Below are 19,861 nucleotides of genomic sequence, written 5' to 3'. Positions count from 1 at the left end.
GGTGGCGTCTGACATTTGCAGTAAGTAGATCACACCATTGAGCAAGGTCTTCAGAGCCAGTTCAGCATCTTGAGCTGTAGAGTTGGGCTGTCTACTGTCTCTACTGCGTTTTCTGCATTAGTAAAACCAGTTATGAGTCATTTGAGCTAAGCCATGTGAATTACAATGTAATCCCCAAATAAATGATAATTACTTTTATTATAGTATTTAAGCCATTACCCCCAAAGAGGAGATCAAAAATCTCAACTCCATGGCTAGCTTCCATGACTTGGGCAAGGTACATTTCTTTCATCTATGAAATGTGGTCAGTAACAGTGTCTACTTTATAAGGCTGTTGTGAACTTTATATATGATGTGACATTGAAAGTATTAAGATCAGTAAATTTGCTCAGTGGGTAGAATTGTTTAGAACTGTCACTACAGACCTTAGAACAATTAGCTACTGTGTCAAATGAGCTGGATTTGTACAAGGAGGATTTAAAGTTTTTAAAGTTATATGTGTGTATATATGTATGTATGCCTATGGGTATGTGCATGCCACAGTGCATATGTGGAAGCCAGAGGACAACTTGTGGGATTTGGATCTCTGTTCCACAATGTGAGTTCCCAGGATCAAACTCAGGCAGGTCATTCGGCGTGGCAGCAAGTGCCTTTACCTGCTGAGCCACTGCAGTGGCTCATACGGTGGGATCTTGAAGTAACTTTATTTTTGTCTTCTACTGTGCCTTTAGATTTACTCAGTTGGGCTGGTTCTGCTGTTGTCTCTGAATAAAATTTCTGGAAGGTTCTGCCGACTTTCTGCTACCCATTTAGTTCAGAGAAGGTTTTAAAACCCTATAAATTACAAAACTAGGTTGTACATCAGGAATTAAAAGACCCAGACTTGTGAAGTTGCCTAAATTTAGACTTCGTACACTGGGCAGCTGGTTATCAGAAGAGGGAGCTGGCTGCCCTGCTTCTGTTTCTTCTCTCCGATTCCTGGCTGTGAGTTCTGCCTCTCCAGGGTTAGAGGGGGGCCGAGTAGGAGAGAAAAGGAGGCGAACCTGCTTACTTGATTGGAACTGTCATGAGTGGGAACCCACACTTTCTGGAACTGGTAGATGTTTACACTTTTAATGAAGTTAATTCGTTTCATTTTTTTGAGACAAGGCCTCAGTATGTAGTCTAGGCTTGCCTGGAACCCATGATTCTCCTGGCTCAACTTCCTGAGTGCTGGCTGGGATTACGGGTGCATGCTGTCTCACCTAGCTTTGAAGAGGACTGTTCAGCTCATGGTTACTCCGGATGTCCTTTGGAGATTATCATGCTCACCAACACCCTTGACTCTACGGGTTTCTTTGTGACGGTAGTTGTGTTTTTGTTTCTAGATTGTCACTTAGGCCTTTTTCCTCTGTCCTTAGGAAAGTAAGCTTTCATATTCCTGGCTAACTGGCTTCCTTCCTCCAGCCCTTCCTTCTTGTCTCCTACCTTCGTCTCCTCCTTCTTCTGACCCTCTACCCCTCCCTTCTGCTAGGACTTGAACCCTGGGCCTCATGCATGCTAGGAAGCACTCTGTCGCTGAGCTACGTCTGGACCCCATACTCATTTTCATTTTCTTGAAGTTCTGTCTTCATTCCAAGTTGTCTTCTCAGATAAAACCTTCTGTCACCTGCATGTGGCTCTGCTGTGTCTAAGGACAGATGAACTCTTCACAAACTTGTCGCCTACTTGTATATGACGCAGGTTGTGCAGGTTGTCCTTTGCACATGGCAGAGGTGTGATTGAGGCACCAAGCATCCACATAACAATCACATGGGTGGCCGGGGATGAAATAAGGCTCTTTTTTAATTATTTTTATTTTATGTGTACGAGTATTGCTTGCATGTATCTGAATGCACCTGTGTCGTGCAGTGCCACGGAGGTCAGAAGAGGGTTTTGGATTCCCCTGGAACTGGAGTTAAGGATGATTCATAGCCGCCATGTGGGTGCTGGGAATCGAACCCAGGTCCTCTGCAAGAACAGTCAGCGCTCTTAACTGCTGAGCCATCTCTCCAGCCCCTGAAATGGGGCTCTTAATCTAGGCCTCTGAGTCAGTACCCAAGCTTGGACCACTCGTACTACACTGGGGAACTGGATATTGAGGGTCGTTTTCATTTGCTATCTGAGGAGAGATGCTGAAAGATCATGCATGTTCCTCATTCTATTTTGGGTCCTTGTATGGGCTAAACAGTTTCTACTTAGCTTTTTAGTATTTACTTCCCTCATCCAAAAAACATAATCATGTAGAAAAACTAAAACAAATCCAGCTACTGAACAGTCTCCTGACTTGTGCTGAGATCCTTTCCCCTAGCTGGGTTGAATTCAGCCTTGAGCTCTCCATGACATGTGGTCTCTTCTGTGCTGTTTATTTACTTCTGTGCATTTTATACCAACTGAGCCTAGATCATGTTTAGATTTTTCTCAACAGTTTATTAAAAAAATACACTATACTTGGAAAGGTCAGATTGTCACCCTTCCTGTTTGTTACGCTGTCTCAGGTGTAGTGGTGTTATTTGGGAGGTCAGATTGTCACCCTTCCTGTTTGTTACGCTGTCTCAGGTGTAGTGGTGTTATTTGGGAGTGAGCCTGACAAAAATGTGAGTTCATCTCAGGTGCATCTTGCAAGTGGTTGTCATTTAATGAAAATATTGGATAATCTAACACAAACAACTCATATACCAGGTTGTTTTTGTTAATTTTCTGGCCTTATTTAAAATTAATGAGATTTTATTAAGTTCAAAGATCCAAATAGATTAAAATGAAATTGATTCATCTATTTTTGCAGACATGGGCATATGAGATCCAATGACCAGTCTTATTGGCCTAATAGTTTAACAATAGTTTTCATGGATTTTAGTTCTCTTGGTAATAGCTTGTCAGTTTCGATGGTATTGGGTCTCTTGTCAAATGCCTTTGTGGCAATCAGCATTTTCTTTACCTACTTAACACACACACAAAAACTGAATCTACCCATTTGCAGGCCAGTTTAGATAGAAAAATAACACACCGTGCAGTCTGCCATGGGGGACTGAGATGCTTTGACACCCATTATTTTGCTGCTTTTTTGAAAAAAGACAAAGACAGGGGTTGGGAGCTATGTAGCCAGTTTGCCTTGCTCTGATATCTCCTACCAGAGGAGTCCTGCTCTTTTCCTTTGTATTTGTGGATTGCGGATGTGTCTGAAGATGCCATTGCTTACAGAGGGCTGCTTTTCTGTTTTGCACTGTGTCTTTTCACTGATATAATTATCCTTTAACTCCCTCTGCTTTTATTTATGGATTGTGACTCCTCCCCCAAGCCTTCTAATATTTTCCAGAATGGTTCAGTATTTTAAATCTGTAGCTGACTGCCTATATTTCTAGTTTTTGCTGTTAGAGCCATTGGGGGGCGGGTGGTCGGCTCGCTGCCCTGTGCTTTAACATCAGTCTTTTGAAGTCAGCGTCACTGAAAATCACTTCTCTGCTTTTGGCTGGAGCTTTGGCAATCAAGCCAATTCTAGTTGTTGTCTTCGTTCTGCTTGTGGTATAATGACAATGCCCTGCAATCTACTCACTTGAGTCATTTTGAAGCCCCAGCTACTTCTGGGAGAAATCCTTTATATTGAAGGGTAGAACAATGTGAGAGTTAAAAAAAAAAAGAAAACCCCAAACGATTGATTGATACAGAGGTCAACTTGCATTTACATTTTGAATAAAGATATTTACAAACTTTTTATTAGAGTAAAATGTACAGAATATAAAATTTACCACTTGCACCACTTGCAAGTTCAGCTCAGTGGCTGGTGTGACCTGTATTCATAGCATGTACCTGTCAGCCCCTTTTCTTTCTGGATCTTATTTTAGGATAGAGACTTTGAACTGCCTGGGTGGTTGGATTTGTCAAACACTTTGAAATGTATAGATTTGCCACTTCCTCACTCTCTTTTGCTGTTTAAGACACATCTGGATCATTCATTCATTCATTCATTCATTCATACATACAATGTATAACTAGTCTGTGTTAATCTAGGCATAGTTCTATGCATGGCAAAAAAGCACAATGGGCCACATTGGAAGCTGGCTGCAGTGATTTATGCATCATACACACCTACTCAAACTTATTTATTCCATTCATGTGTGAATGGGAGATGGAATGCAATTCATATAAAAAGCCAGAGTAGTGCCCTTTCTATACCCTCCCTATACCCTCTGACCTTCTTCCACCCACCCCAGTGTTGTATTTAGGGGTGTGTATCATTACAATGTTTTGTGTGTGTATATATATATATATTTTTTTTTTTTCTGTCTTTTTGAGACAGGATCTTCCTGTACTCCCAGCTGACCTGAACTCACTATGTAGACCAGGGTGGCGTTGAACTCACAGAGATCTGCCTGCGTCTGCCTCCCGAGTGCTGGGACTAACGGTGTGTGCCATCACGCCTAGCTAGCACAATGCTGTATATTTGAATGAGTGTTTAAATATTGTGATATTACATTGTAGGTGTTAGTATTCTGACTACTTCTTTAATCATAAGTGTTTCCTGGAGACTGATCCACATTTTATATTAAGGTCTCACATAGATGCTGGTTCAGTCATTACCACTCTGTCTGCCTTATTTTCCTTTAACTGAAACCCAAGGAGGGGAGGATGTTGTCACCATCCACTTTGTAGATGTGAGAAAATAGACACCAAAGGTTCAAATGTTTGTGCAAAGCCACATATCTAAAATTGTATCTAGGAGATGGTGCGTGGTCAGGACTCTAACCTAGGCCCCTTGCCTGGAAGCACATACTTTACAACAAAACCTACGGCTGTTTGTTAAATCGTGTCAATCTTCCAGGAAGAGTTTGCCTTCACGGGTTCAAGTACAGAACTATGATTTGCACAACCACCTTCATTGGCTGTGGTATTTCAGAGGAGGGTCAAGTGGTCCTGGGAGAGGAATTTGACTTGGTCTAAACTGTCCAGAAGAACTGGTTGTTAGCTGACATCTGAGGGTGTATAGGAGTTGAGTAGGTGAAAGAGAATTTATAGTAGAGGGGCAAAGGCTGGTGGGGAAGCCCACAATGTCTAGAAATTTAAAGTTCTAAGAGTGGGCATCTTGGAGAGGCAGACAGGAAGTAGACTAGACAAGATGAGGAGCAGGGTAGGAATAACCTGGGTGGGCTGGAGATGCAGGTGGCTGCCTCTTTGGAGAAATGGTGGTACTTGAACTGGCCTGCTGCTGGGGAAGGTGGAGAGGTGTGAAGTGGCAGTGATGTTGAAGAGGTCTTCGAGATGGGTTGAATGTGGGCAGGCAAGGGGAACATATGAATCATGGGGAGTAGCTCCTGTATGTCTGACTTGAGCAGTCAAAAGGACAGCACCCAAAAGGGGTGGCAGGGTCACCCACTGAGCTGCAGAAGATGGAAGGATGATCTGATTTAGGGAGAGAGATCACGTGACAGGTATTACTGTTGGTAGAAAATTATGTGTTTGTTTTTTAAAGCCTCCTGTGGCTTGGAGGGCAGTGAGTGGCTGAGTGGTTAGGCACATGGTCCTTGGTCACAGACCGACACTGCAGTCCATGTTCTGAGACTTATGGCAGTGACCGTCACCTTTCTGGATCTCAGTGTCCTTGCCTTGAAGGGCTAAGGGGAGGGGATTAAGTAAAAAATACACATAACTACCCGCCAGTGTTCTGTAGATGATAAGCTTTTGATCACAACACCAAGATCATAACCTTATAGCAATTTTTTATTATTGTAGTGATTAGTAACTAAAATTCCCAAGGCCTTCTGTGCAATAGAGGAGACAACACTATTTTTTTTCTTATATGCCAATTAAACCATCTTCTTAACAATGGACCTCTCTGAACAATCCAATCTAATGCTCCATAAAGAACCTTTTATTACAAGTGAATCAGACCAACAGTAGCCTTTGAATGCATGTTTTACAAGAGCCCCAACACATGATTCTAAAGGTTACTGATGTCAGCTTTTAAATTAATTTTTCTCTTTCTTTAATGGCTCTGATTGAATTTTGATTATATTAAGTTATTTCAAAAAACCCTGCACACCTTGTTATTTCAGAGTATGGTGTCTGCCTGGAGACTGACAGGCACGTCATTGTAGTTTGGAGAGGGGGGGTTGCTCTTAGTAGCATGAATGAAAAAATTGACTTTTATGAACACCAGATTCCCATGAGAGGGCTCTCGCTTCTGACATGCATCAAGAAGTAGCTGCCAAATTATTCTCTTCTCCTTACTTGCTAAATTAAAAGCAATTCAAATATTGCTGGTTGAGGTTGAAACTTCAAGGCTGTTAAAAATGTCACATAAAATGTGAGTGTCTATTGGAAAAGGGTAATTTTCCTTATAGAGATTGCACAGGTAAAGGCATCTGATTTTAATCTCAATAAATATATGCCAAAGTGTCTATGCCTTATCTCTATTTGAAAGAAAAGTCTTTTCTAAGAACAAAAATATGGAGTATTTGGAGAACAGATGTTAACAATAGTGTAAGTATTGTGTGTGTATTATATGGAAAATAGAGGATGATGTGTTCAAAATCAGAGGTGGGAAAGTGGTCATGTCCAAACTTTACTTATCTTGTGAATATATTGTATTCCTGAGCACTTAAAAAAATCACACAAGCATGCATATACATATGCACACACATATACATGTGCACACTTGCACACGTGCATGCGTGCATGTACACATGGACACACATGCAAACACATATACACATATATGCACACATGTGCACACTCAATTGAGTGTGGCTCAATGGCAGCTGTCCTGTGGGGACTGCCTTGTGCACATTATCTTTTGTGCTCTCTTGTCTCAAAACTAGTTCATCTTATCTGCCTGAACCCTGTGGGAATATGGATTTGTAATCCCTGCCCATCTATTTCTCTATTTTTAAGTTATTTTTGTCTGACAGGGTCTCACTGTGTAGCCCAGTATGTATTAGTCAAGGTTCTCTAAAGAAACAGGACTGATAGAATGAAGAATGCAGTAGCTACTCAGTCCATGAGGATGGATCTCTGAGCAGTCCCAATGTGCTGCTGAAGGCCTGGTGGATTTGTGGAGATCTTCTGCTCTTTACTCGATGCTGGAACCTGAAGAAGTTGGTTCTAATATCAGCAAATGAATGTGACAGCAGCAAGATAGATAAGATCGCCAGTGAGAGTGCTTGCCTTCACTCTCAGGAAAAACAAAAGCTCCCTCTGCCATTTTCTTTTATATGGCCTCCCAATGGAGGGTGCCACCTGCATTTAGGGTGGGTCTTTGCTTCAAACAATCTGATCAAGAAAGCCCCTCACATTTTGATTAATTTCAGATATGGTCAACTTGACAACCAAGATCAGCCATCATGCCTAGGTTGTCCTCTAACTCATAATTTTCTTACCTCAGCCTCCTGAGTGCTAGGCATGCAGCCCCATGTCTGGTGAGTTCTGGTCTTTGAAAAGAGTAAATGCCATGCCTTGGGAGCAGTGGCAGTGACAGGAGTCTTGGGATACTACAGAATAATATGATACATCTTTCTTTTTTATTTTTCAAGAATTTCATACATGAGTACTGTATTAGCACCATTTCTACCCCTCCCATGACCCTCCGACTCCTCTCATGCCCCCTACTCCTCAATTTTTGTACTTAGTATTATTAGTATTTAGTATTATTAGTATTAGTATTATTAGTACTTATACACATTTACATATACACATATAAATATAAAATATACTGAGACCATTTAGTGATGCTCGTGTGTACATGTGTTTAGTAGGGCTGACTACTTGGCATTAGATAACCTCTCAGGAGCTCATCCCTGGAGAAAGGGATTCTTTCTCCCTCAGCATCCATTGATTGCCTGTAGTTCTTTATCTAGAGGTGGGAAGCTGTCAAACTTCCCGCATCTACGTTGGCATGTTACCTGGTTGTTTTCATTCTTCAAATCTTGTCAGACAACCACATTGTTGAGATTTCGTAGGTGTAGTTTCCCTATCACGTCTGGAATGCCCTCCCTAACAGCAGCCATCCTGGTCCTAGGCCCTTACAGTCTTTCCACCCCCTCTTCTGTGATGGTCCCTGAGCCTTAGCAAACAGGTTGCGTTGTAGATATTTCAGTTGTGACTTGGTACCACACACTCACTTATTGTCTGTATTTTGATTAGTTGTGGAACTTTGTAACAGTCTTCATCTGTTGCAAAAAGAAGCTTCTTCGATGAGTGGTGCGAGTTACCTTTTATTCACTTACCTGTGAATAAAAAATACGTATTTGCAATATAATAAGAAATACATTGGTTAGGAAAGTGTCAGTAGCTTCTTCTCTGAGGTCTATGACTTTCCCAGCCATGTGTACTTGACGATGTTTATAGTACCAGGCATAGACTCCCTCCTATTGAGTGGTCCTTAAGTCTAGTTAGACTGCTGTTGATCACCCCGTGGTACATCTTGAAAAATCATTTTTCTATGACAATTTGGGGAATAAATGTGCCCATTCTATTGGTGACTGTTTAGGAAAAATCTGGGTTTTAGTTATTGTGAAAAGTATAGTGACAAACATTATTGAACACTAACTACAGCCTGTATTTGTTAGTTTTTTGATGCTGTGAAAAATACTCATCCCTAATGGCATTTTTTTCCTTTTGTTAATGTCATGAGATATTTTTATCTTTTGGTTTTTTGAGGCAGGGTCTTCCTATAACCTCAGCTGCTCTGGAATTCGCTATGTAGACCAGACTGGCTTTGATTTCACAAAGGTCCCCTGCCTCTGCCTCCCAAGTGCTGGGATTAAAGGTGTGTGCTACAGTGCCTGGCCAGTTAATGGGTACATTTTAAATTAAGCAAATTTTTCAAATAAAAATTTTAATTTTTATTAAAAAATTTTTATATCCAAATTTAATAGAGGTATTTGTCTATAATTTTCCTTTCTTATATAATCTTGTCAGATTTGATTTATTAACATGTGTATCATCCACAAAGGCCCCTGAGCCCCGTGGGCAGAGTTTTAATATATGTGTCCTCAGGAGCAATGAGTCTGCAGTCTCTTAATCCCAGTGTAGAAGTTGCAAAATGGGTAAGAAGTCCCAATCTTAGCTGAGGAACTGTTGGCAACCGATGGTGACTGGGAGAAAGTTGGTTTTCATTTATTATCTCTCTCTCTCTCTCTCTATCTATCTATCTGTCTATCTATCTGTCTATCTATCTATCTATCTGTCTATCTATCTATCTACCATCTCTCTATCATCTATATCAACCGTCATCCATTTATGTATCATGTAGGCATCTGACCTCGATCTTCTCTCTCTGTCTGTCTATCTGTCTGTCTGTCTGTCTGTCTGTCTGTCTGTCTGTCTGTCTATCTATCTATCTCTCTCTCTCTGTCTATCTATCTATCTATCTATCTATCTATCTATCTATCTATCTATCACTATCTATCTATCTATCTATCTATCATCTATCTATCTATCTGTCTATCTATCTATCTATATTTATTTATTTAATTTTAATTTAATGTGTGTGGGTGTGTTGCCTGCATGTAGGTAGGTGTACCAATGTTGTGCAGTGCCCATGGAGAGCACAAGAGGGCATCGGATCCCTGGAAACTGGAATTGCAGATGGTTGTTAGCCACCATATGGGTGCTGGGACTAGAACTTGGATCCTCTGCAAGAGCAGTCAGTGCTCTTAATGGTTGAGTTATCTCTCTTGCCCCAGAGAGTTAGTTTCCTTTCTTTTTTTATTATGTATTGTTTATTTATTTTTATTTACATAAATAATTTATTGAGAATTTCATACATGTATATAAGGTGTTTTGATCAAATCCATGCCCACTCCCTCCCCTCCAACTCCTCCCATATCTTCCCATCACTTTTTCTCTGATAACTTTATGTACTCTTTCTTCTTCTTCTTTGATTGATTTATTTATATTTATGGGGCTTTTAGCTACTCTAACATTCCCCGCCCCCAAGAGGTAATCCTAAAATCTTTTAAGGATTAGGTACAAGCTCCCTAATACTTTTGACATTTTTGACCTTTGGAGCAGAGTATGTTGCTAGGATGCCTTAAGGACATTTTGGCTTTCAGCCAAGAAACTGGGTACTTTTCTTTGGGGTCTTTTTACCCTAACTGCCTAGCCAGTTCCTACTTCCTATTCTTTTTTAAAAATATTTTACTTATTATTTTTATTTTATGTATATGAGTGTATTCCTGCATGTATGTGAGTGCACCCGTGTCATGCAATGCCAGGGAGGTCAGAAGAGGGCTTCGGATTCCCCTGGAACTGGAGTTAAGGATGGTTCGTAGCCGCCGTGTGGGTGGTGGGAAACGAACCCAGGTCCTCTGCAAGAGCAATCAGTGCTCTTAACCGCTGAGCTATCTCTCCGGCCCCCCTGCTTCCTATTCTTATCACACCATCCTCTGAAGAGGTTACCCAAATTGCCAATAGAGAATCGGGACGCAGACTGCTCTGGATTCTTCCATGCTGAACAGGGATGCAGGGTGAGGCAATTGGAGTACCCCTTTAGTGGGTCGATCTAAAAGACTCTCAAATTGCATAACTCTTATCTCTAGGGGAAAAAGGAAAGTCCTTGAATCATGACTAGGAGATGTGAAGGAGAAGTAAAGGCAAGAGTAATTAGCATTATAAGTTCTAGACAGGGAACTAGAAAAAAAGTCAGAACCAGGCAATTTTCAAATGTTCATATGAGAGTCCATTGGAATTTCTTGAGAAGGGCTTCCAAAAGGATCCCTCTATTGGTTCCTCCTCATTTTTCTTTTGTCTTCCAAGGCTGGACTCTAGAGTGATGGATTCAGGATTTGCTTTCAGGTGTTTTGATAGGTGTTGGAGTGGTTAGAACCAGTGTCAGTTTCCTCTCAAAGGCTTCTAAATAGGGGGAGAAAACAAATTTATCCATCACTTTAGAGCAATAGCTGGTTGTCTCCCTTAGCTGCAGGTGGGCACTACAGTATTGGAGACCAAGATTTGAAGTCTTACATCTGAGCAGCACTTTCTGGTTAGGAAGAAAATCATCAATGATAAATAATTGTCAAAATAACTTTTTATGTAGACTTAAGCCTAATGTCTGGGAAGTGTAATCCCTTGAACTCTTAAAGAAATATACTGATGCCTTTGCTCTTTGGTTATACTTTCCTTTTGGGTGTTTAAGACCATACAGTTGGCCCAAGTAAATCAATTCACTTTTACACTTAAGGTCATTTGAGGATCTGTTACTCAGGGGTCACATGGGCTTGGGAGGAGCTCCTGGCTCCTTTCTTTTACCGGTTCCATCTATTTGAAGATAAGTCAAAGGTCTTGCTCGACCATGTCTGGTTTCACTTGGAAGCATGAATAAAATGTTTCCTCTGTGTTGACCCTCATCTTTGTAGACTGGACACTGGTTCAAGTCCATCTCGTGGGGTCTCCATGTCCTCCCTGAACAAGAGGACAGGTGACTCACCACAGTTACAGGACCTTTTGAGAGATGTTCCATAGTCCCTTGGAACTTAGTCAGCCTTGGAGGGCAAGGGGAAAAAAACCATCTTTTAAGTCCCTCTGACCATATTAGTATAGGCCTCAAAGTATGGCTGTTAAAGATCCAATAAAGTTAGTTCTACTAGTCTGGTACTTTTAATTATCATGTGCTTTGCAGATAAGGTTTGCACAAAAAACCAAATACTCTCAGATAAACCCTGACTAGATATATACTTTGTTCCTTAAACTAGTTGACCATAGAAATTTTAAGATTATGTGTATATTATTTTTGTCTCATCCTTTATATATCATAATAAACCTACACAAATCTTCATCACTTGCTTAGGCTTTCTCATTTTTTTCTATTTTAGAAAGTATCTTCATTCCCATATCCTTTTAACATCTTTTACATTCTCATTTTCTTTAATAATTATGAGACATATAGAATTAACAAATAAATTTTCCTTCAGTTGTGAAACTTCTTTTCCTGGAGATGCTAAGCAATGCTTATTCCTTTTTAAGGTTCTAGTGTCAAGCCAATGTTTGATTAAAGTTTTACTGGGGAACCAATGAATTTATTGAGCTTACTTACCAAGATAACTGAGGGGTTGCTGAGGTGTATGTATGACCTGAGGGTATGCACACTGGAAAGCCTTTACCCAGCATGGGTCATGCCTTCTCTTCCTAGCCTTCCCCATATTATACTTTAGTCCTCCCCAAATGCAGGAGGCCATGTGTGATTAGGGCCAAATTTCATACAGTTGGCTGGGAAGAATGGCTGGATACTCCACTGAAGGTCCAGTGACCCTGCTTGGCCATCCTTTAGTGAATTAGCACAACTGTCAACAAGCCCAATTGTGACGCTGTTGATCAGGCTCAGCTGAAGTCGTGATGATGGTGGTTACATCATGCAGAAGGGACTGCTGTATAGCATCATCTTATTAAAAGGACCTGGAATTTAAAAGGATTTGGTGCTAGGATGAGGGGGTGATGCTAGAAGGTTGACCAGGCTGCAGTGGATGAACTCACACTCAGGGTCATTTGGGGAAACAAACTAGGCTTGACAGGCCTTGACATATATGACAGAATGCATGAAATTTAGTGTGGGGGGCTATGGATGGGTGCAGCTAGAGGAGGGTGTCTAAATATCATCAAGATGTATACAGTTTTCATAAATTCAGGAAAAATGTGTATCACCACATTTTTGTGTCTACCCCCAGGAGGTTTTGTGTAAGACTGATGTTAATTATAGCAAAAACATTTGGAGAAAATCACTAATGGGTCCTGTCCTGAGTCTGTAAGTTCCTGTTTGGGAGGTCTGATTGACACACTGTCTTCGCCTCACACAGGACTAACTAATCGAGTTTTACTAGTTCTTCTTGTATCAGGTTGATAAATTGTGAATTTTCCAGTAACTTTTCCCATGTTCTGGATCTTCACGTGTTGGAATAAGCCTGTTCTTCATATTCTCGTGCTGTCTTTAAATGCCTGTGAGATCTGCAGGGCTTTCACTGTTTTCATTCTGGATACTGTAACTTCTGTTTCCTGCCGGTCAGTCTTTCTGGTATTTACTTTGTATGTTTTCAGAGTCGACTTTTGATTCTTTGATCTTTTTTTCTGTTGTTATTTTTGTTTTGTTTTTTTATTTAAGATGTCCTAATCATCATTTCTTTATTCTCCTTTTTTAGTTGATTTGACTCTTTTCCTGATTGTTTAAAGTAGCTAATGCTTTCATCCATTCTTCCTTTCTTAGTTTCTTTTAAGGTGATATGCAGTCCCTTCCAATCACAAATTTAGCGGCATTCATTTTATTACTGTGCAGAAAAAGTATTTTCTAATTTGGTCAATGTGCTAATAAGAAAGTGCTGAGTGCTTGGTCCTAAATGGGACATCCGTGCCACACCCACACCATGGCCAGTTTTTACTTTCACTCATGGTTATTAACAATTTCATTCCTCAGTTTCCAAACATTTTTGATATCCTGGGGTTTTCTATTTTCTCTTATTAAGAATCTGTAGTTTAATTTCAGTGTAATCAAATAGTACTCTCTGGTAACTTCAGTCTTTGATGTTTGGGCTTTACAGTGCAGAGTTCAGCAAATTTTCATAGCTTTCAGATAAATTTTAACATTTTGTGAATTACCTCGTTAATTACAACAGTGTGTTTCACTTAGATAAATGTTGCTAATTGTGTTAATATTTAAAAATCGTAGGCAATTAATTAAGACCAATTATGATGCCAGGTTTAAGTACTTTGAAGCCTATAGATGAAATCCAAGTGGCATACAGGCCAAGTTCTTGTCTTAAATCCTTAAGGAGAAACATTTCTTTTTTGTTTTTTTTTTTTTTTTTTGGTATATATTTTCATGTTACATTTCTTGCTGCATACAAATTAGAATGCTTATCTTTTGAGAGGACTGGACATATCAGTTTGCAATGTTCTTTCTCTTCAATTATGTTTCTTGTCTTAAAGGCTACCTTCATTATGTTAGCCCAGTTTTATCAAGTCTCCTTTGCTTAGTGTTTGCAATATGTAACTTTTCTAGACTTCTATCAGCCTCTGTTTGATTGCGGGTTTATCTTGTGATTCTTACAAGGTCAACATACAAAATTTTATTTTAATTTAGTGTGATATTTTCAATTGGCACGTTTAGACTATGTTGAATTTACTGACAGGTTGAATTAAAAATGTTTAAGTGTTCGATTGACATTTGGTAGTTCTATGTATGTGGTGCAGTGTGACATGTCAGTACATTTATACAACAGGCAACAATCAGAGCAGGGTTATTAACATCTCAGTCATATCAAAATGTATCATCTCCTTGTGCTGGGAACATTCAAAATTCTCTTCATTGGTCTTTTGCAATATGCAATGAATTGTTGCCAACTATAATTACTCTACTGTGAGCCTTAGAGGTTATTCTCTTACTCAGAGGTGCTCACGCACTTGCTGACATTCCCTCTCTACTCTTTCCCATGTCCAAGTTCAAGTTCCTGTTAGCCCCATATCTATTTCTAGGGATTCAGCATTTATTTATTTATTTATTTATTTATTTTTGGTCTTTTTTGAGACAGGGTCTCCCTGTAGCCACAGCTGTCCTGGATTCACTATGTAGATCAGGCTGGCTTCGAACTCATAGAGATCCGCCTGCCTCTGCCTCCCGGAGTGCTGGGATTAAAGGCGTGCACCACCACACCCGGAAAGGGATTCAGCATTTTTAACTTCTACATATAAGTGAGACTATGTGTGTGATAATTTGTCTTTCTGGAATTTTTATTTACATTGACATTATCCCTCCTTCATCTGTTTGTTTTTTTCTTGGTTACAGTTTTAAAAGATTATTCCATTCATCCTTTTATTAGTTGGTAGGTTATTAGGGGGATTCTAAGGCATTAAACCATGAATATTTGTATCATTACAGCCAAATACTAATCAACTCACAAATAATGCTAAGGATTTAGAACATTTAACTTCTACCTGTTCTGGGCATCTGTTTTGTCGTTGATAAGCTTTGAATGATACATCTCTTTAGTGTTCTGTAAAACAGCACACCCTTTAATAAAGTCTGTATTTCAGCATATTCCCTCACATTCAGCCATTTGTCCCTTTTTTGCACTTCTGGTTTTGTCTTGGATAATCTTCGTCCTTCCTGAAGAATGCTCTGTAGAATTTCCTCAGCATCCTGTTCTTTTAAACGTTTAGCCTTTGCTAGTGAGGAGTCCTTTCTCTGAGTATATAATTTTAGGTTGTTGGTTGTTTTTCCCTTGTGCTTTGCAGATGTCATTTCTACCATTGGAATCTGGCTTTTACTATATCACTGAAAAGTCAGCAGCCACTCTAACTTTGCTCCTGTGAAGGGTCACCCTTTCTCTGTCCTGGATGCTTTGAAAGATTTCTCTGTTCAGTTTTGTTTTCAGCAGGGTTGTCTGTAATGGACTCAGGAGTAATTGCTTTGTATATGTTCTTTTATTTATAATCTTTACTTTATGTGTATGAGTGTATTGTCTGCATGTGTGTATGTAACCAGTGTCATGCAATGCCTGGTGTTGAATCCCCTAGAACTGGAGTTACTGCATCTCTGCCCACCTGTCTCATGCTATTTTATATTTTATATGCGTTTCAACTTCTGTGCTTCAAAATGGGCATTTCTACATCCTCCAGCCTTCTTCATCTTTATCTGATTTATTGCTGAACTTGTCTACTGAGTTTATAAAATTGGTTAGTGTAGTTTTTAGTTCTCGAATTTCTCTTTGTTTCTGTGACTTGATCAATTACCAACCTCACATCTATTTCATGGAACATTTGATTCGAAGCTGAAGGCCCGAGTCTCTTATCTCTCAAGACTGAGTCACTTGTGAGAGTCTTGTCATTGTTTGCTCCTTTTACTTTGATACTACTTTCCAGTCTGTCTGGAAGTTTCAGTTGGGCATTGGGCATCATGTCTGTGAGACTGTCACAGCTGTGGATGGTGTTACCTTCCTTCACAGGCCTTCACTTTTTTCTGTGTCAGGCAACAAGGCTCATCTCAGCCCACCATCCTAGAAATAACTCTGTGGTTACTTTGTGTGACTCAGTCCATTTTAATCCAACCACAATTGTAGGCGTCAGGTTTCCTAACTTAGAATGTCTTTCACTGGTTGGTTTTCATTTGTCCTTTTTGTCTCTCTGGCAGTGTGACTTTTCTTGCCTTAAAAATTATTTATTTATTTATTATATTTATTTATTTATTTATTTATTTATTTGCATGTGCATGCCACAGTGTGCATGTGAAAGACAACCTTTGGCATCTGGTTCTCTCCTTCCGCTTTGTGAGCTCTGGGGACTGAACTCAGATCCTCAGACTTAGCACCAACCACTATACTTGTTATCTAACCTTTTTCTTCATTTTAAAATTTCTTTCTGCTTGGCTTCTTAAGCCTTCTGCCCTGTGTCACTTCCCAGGCGGACGTCTCAAGAGGAAATAGATGTTGAATATTGGTTTTGCGTCTCTGTTATTTCTTTTCATTTCTAATATTTACTCCTTAATTTCTTGCTAGTTTGGCAGGCTTCAATCCAATTTATTTTAACTCTAGCCCCATGAAATTACCTATACCTATGCTAGTTTGAGCCTTTGTAGCATATACTCTCTTCCTACCCTTTCAGCCATAATTGACAGATGTCTCATGGAAAATATCAATATGCACAAATTCAGACTCATCTTGATAAGCTTATCTTTTTTCTAGAATCTCCTTTTGGACTCCTACTTGCTACAGAAATATTGGCTGCTTTGTATGAGATGAATGTTAATATATCATTGGCTTTTTAGTGCGTGTGGGGCTGGAGATTCATACATGATAGGCAGACACTCTGCCACTAAGCTATAGCTCCAGCCCTCTTTCTGCTTTTCAAAAAAGACATTTCATTTTTAATTATGTGCATGTACGTTTCCATGTGTGGGTATGTGTGTGTGTGAGTACAGATTCCCGTAGAGGCTAGAAGCTTGGTATATCCCTTGGAGCTGAACTTACAGGCAATTGTGATGCTAGGAAATGAACTCAGGTCCTCTGCCAGAGTAGTATGTGCTCTCAACTGCTGAGCTGGCTCTCCAGCTTCTGCTCTTTATTTGAGATAGTGGTGCTAATCTGTCTGAACTGGCTTTGATCTCAATCTGTGGCCTAGGCAAGTACTGAACTTACACTCCTTCTGCCTCAGCCTCCCAAGTAGCTGGGATTACAGACCTGTGACACCAGGCACAGCTTATTATTGGCTCTTAACCTTACTTTAGGTGGGAGTGATGACTCTCTACAGGCAACTTTAGAAGAAATCACATACTCAGATCAGAAACAGACACTGTCCCTTCATGTCTAATTGTGCCAGTTAGTATCTGCTTATTGATGTTATGAGCAACTGATTATGACATTGCAAAAGTGATTACAAATGATAAAGTATGGAAAATCTATGAAGGAAAGAGAATAAATTCTCAGGTCACATAGGAGTAGCCAGAGCCAGTGCATGTGAAGAGCTTACACCACCTGCCATCTAGCAAGGTACCATGAAAGACCACCTGCCTACTGTAGCTGTGCTATCAACCTTCAGTACTTACATAGCACTACAGTTGTTGATAGGTTGATACAGACATTACTTCTGCAGTCCCTCTAGTGAGCAAATTCTGGCTTCCTTGAGGAGCATAAGTACAGCCTTGTTGGTGTATATTGCAAGGGCTATTCCATTTAATAATAATGATAATAATAACAGCAGCAACAACAACAATGTTCTTGGGATTGTTTTATAAGTACCTAGTCATCACTCTCAACATGTCTCTAAAAATTTCTTTTTTAATTTTTGTGATTTTCATTCAATGGAATTTGTAGGTGTTTAGATCCCCTCCCCTAACTGTACCTCGCCTTGTTGTCCCCACCCAATTTAATGCTCTATTAGATAAAGCTCTGTAGAATCTAATTTGTGTCCCCAAATGTCCTTCAGTGTGGGTCCATCCACTGGAGCCTAGTTAGCCTACCAAGAGTTCCATGATTGAAAAAGACCATCTCTGCCCCTCCCAGCAGCCATCTGTTGCCATGGTTTCCTTAGGTGGGTTGGAGCATCTTTCCTACTTCCTCATGTCTATGCTGGGATTTTTTTGGTTTGAGCTTGTATGGGACTTGTGCATGCTGCCACTGTTGCTTTGAGTGCATACGAGTAACTGACCAACTATGTATGAAATTCTGTTTCCTTGGGGTCATCCACCTTCTGTGGCTCTTAAAATCTTTCTGCCACCCTCTTTTGCACTGATCCCCGAGCCCTGGGAGGCAGAAGTTTGATTTAGGTGTCCTATTCAGAGATAAGCACTCTGAAGCCTCTTGTTCTCTGCACATTGGCCAGTTGTGGGTTTCTGTGTCATTCACCATCTGTTATATAAGGAAACGTCTCTGAGAAAAGAGAGAGTTGTGAGATGCATTACTCCATGGGTATGACAATAAGTCATTAAGTGTCAGTTTAATAAGATAACTATTTAGTAGAACACTAGTATTAGGCTCTCCTTTATGTCCTGTGACCTGTCTAGCCTCACGTTCCTAAGCCAGATATCAATGTCAGGTATGGGCTCCATCCCTGGAAGCAGGCCTTAACTCTAATTAAAGAGTGATTGGCTATTCCCAGAATATTTGTGCCACTATTGCACCAGACATATCTTGCCAGGCCAGTTGTTATTGTAGTTCACAGGATTCACAGCTAGGTGTGTTTGATGATTATTGTTTCCAACCATCATTCGAGGGAAGAGACAACCTACAGAATGGGAAAAAAATTTTTACCAGCTGTACCCCTGACAGAGGGTTAGTATCTAGAATATGCAAAAGACTCAAAAAACTAAACATAAAGAAAAAAGAACAACCCAATTAAAAAGGAGGGGCAGGGAGCTGAATAGGGAGTTCTCTAAAGATGAAACACAAATATTCAACATATTTAGTCATCAGAGAAATGCGGGTTAAAACCACATTGAGATTTCATCTGACCCCTCTCAGAATGGCAAAGATCCAGAAAACAACAAATACTGGCGAGGATGTGGGGAAAGGGGACTCATCCTCTGCTGGTGGAGTACAAACTAGTACAACCAGTGTGGAGAGTTCTCAAAAAGCTCAAAATCGATCTACCATATGACCCTACCATACCACTCTTGGGTACTCCTTACTACAGGAATACCTTTTTGTATATGTTCATTGCTGTCCTTTTCATAATAGGCAGAAATTGGAAACAACCTAGATGTCCATCAACTGATGAATGGTTCATGAAGGAGTGGTATATCTACACAATGGAGTATTATTCAGTTCTTAAAAAAATTGAAATTACAAAATTTGCAGGTAAATGAACGGAACTAGAAACAATCATCCTGAGTGGGGTAGCTCAGACCCAGAAAGACATTCGTCACATGTTCTCTCTTGCAGCTAGATGATAGCTTTGAAATCTTACATATGTATGTTTCAGTTTGAAAATTCAGAGAGGTCAAGAAACTAATAAATGGCCATGGGTGGTGTTGGGGGAGGCTTTCTGGGAGGGGTGGTAGAATGGAGTGATATGAAGCGGGAGAGAGGAACACGAGATTAGGAAGAATTAAAGGGGTGGGAACTGGGAGGGCCGGGCAGAGGAGGGAATGTGAGGAGCGATGAATAACACTAAAGGCCTTTCGAAACAACCATATGAAAATCTATCACTGCAGGTTTATACATATAAAAGTATTACACATACATTAAAGGATATGCATATACATCATAAAGAGATATTAAAAGGCATTATCCTAGAACAGGGGACATTGTCCTTTTTAGACATCATAGGCTAATGAAAAAAAAAACAAAAACCTCAATGTTGGGAATGGGCTCCCTGTCTAGAAGCTGTTGACTAGGGGTCCCATAGACCTTCAAACAACACTGGCCATTGC

The sequence above is a fragment of the Nannospalax galili genome, unplaced genomic scaffold (assembly GCF_000622305.1).
Source record: "Nannospalax galili isolate Female #2095 unplaced genomic scaffold, S.galili_v1.0 scaffold411, whole genome shotgun sequence".
Taxonomy (NCBI): domain Eukaryota; kingdom Metazoa; phylum Chordata; class Mammalia; order Rodentia; family Spalacidae; genus Nannospalax; species Nannospalax galili.
This window is presented reverse-complemented; position numbering follows the sequence as displayed.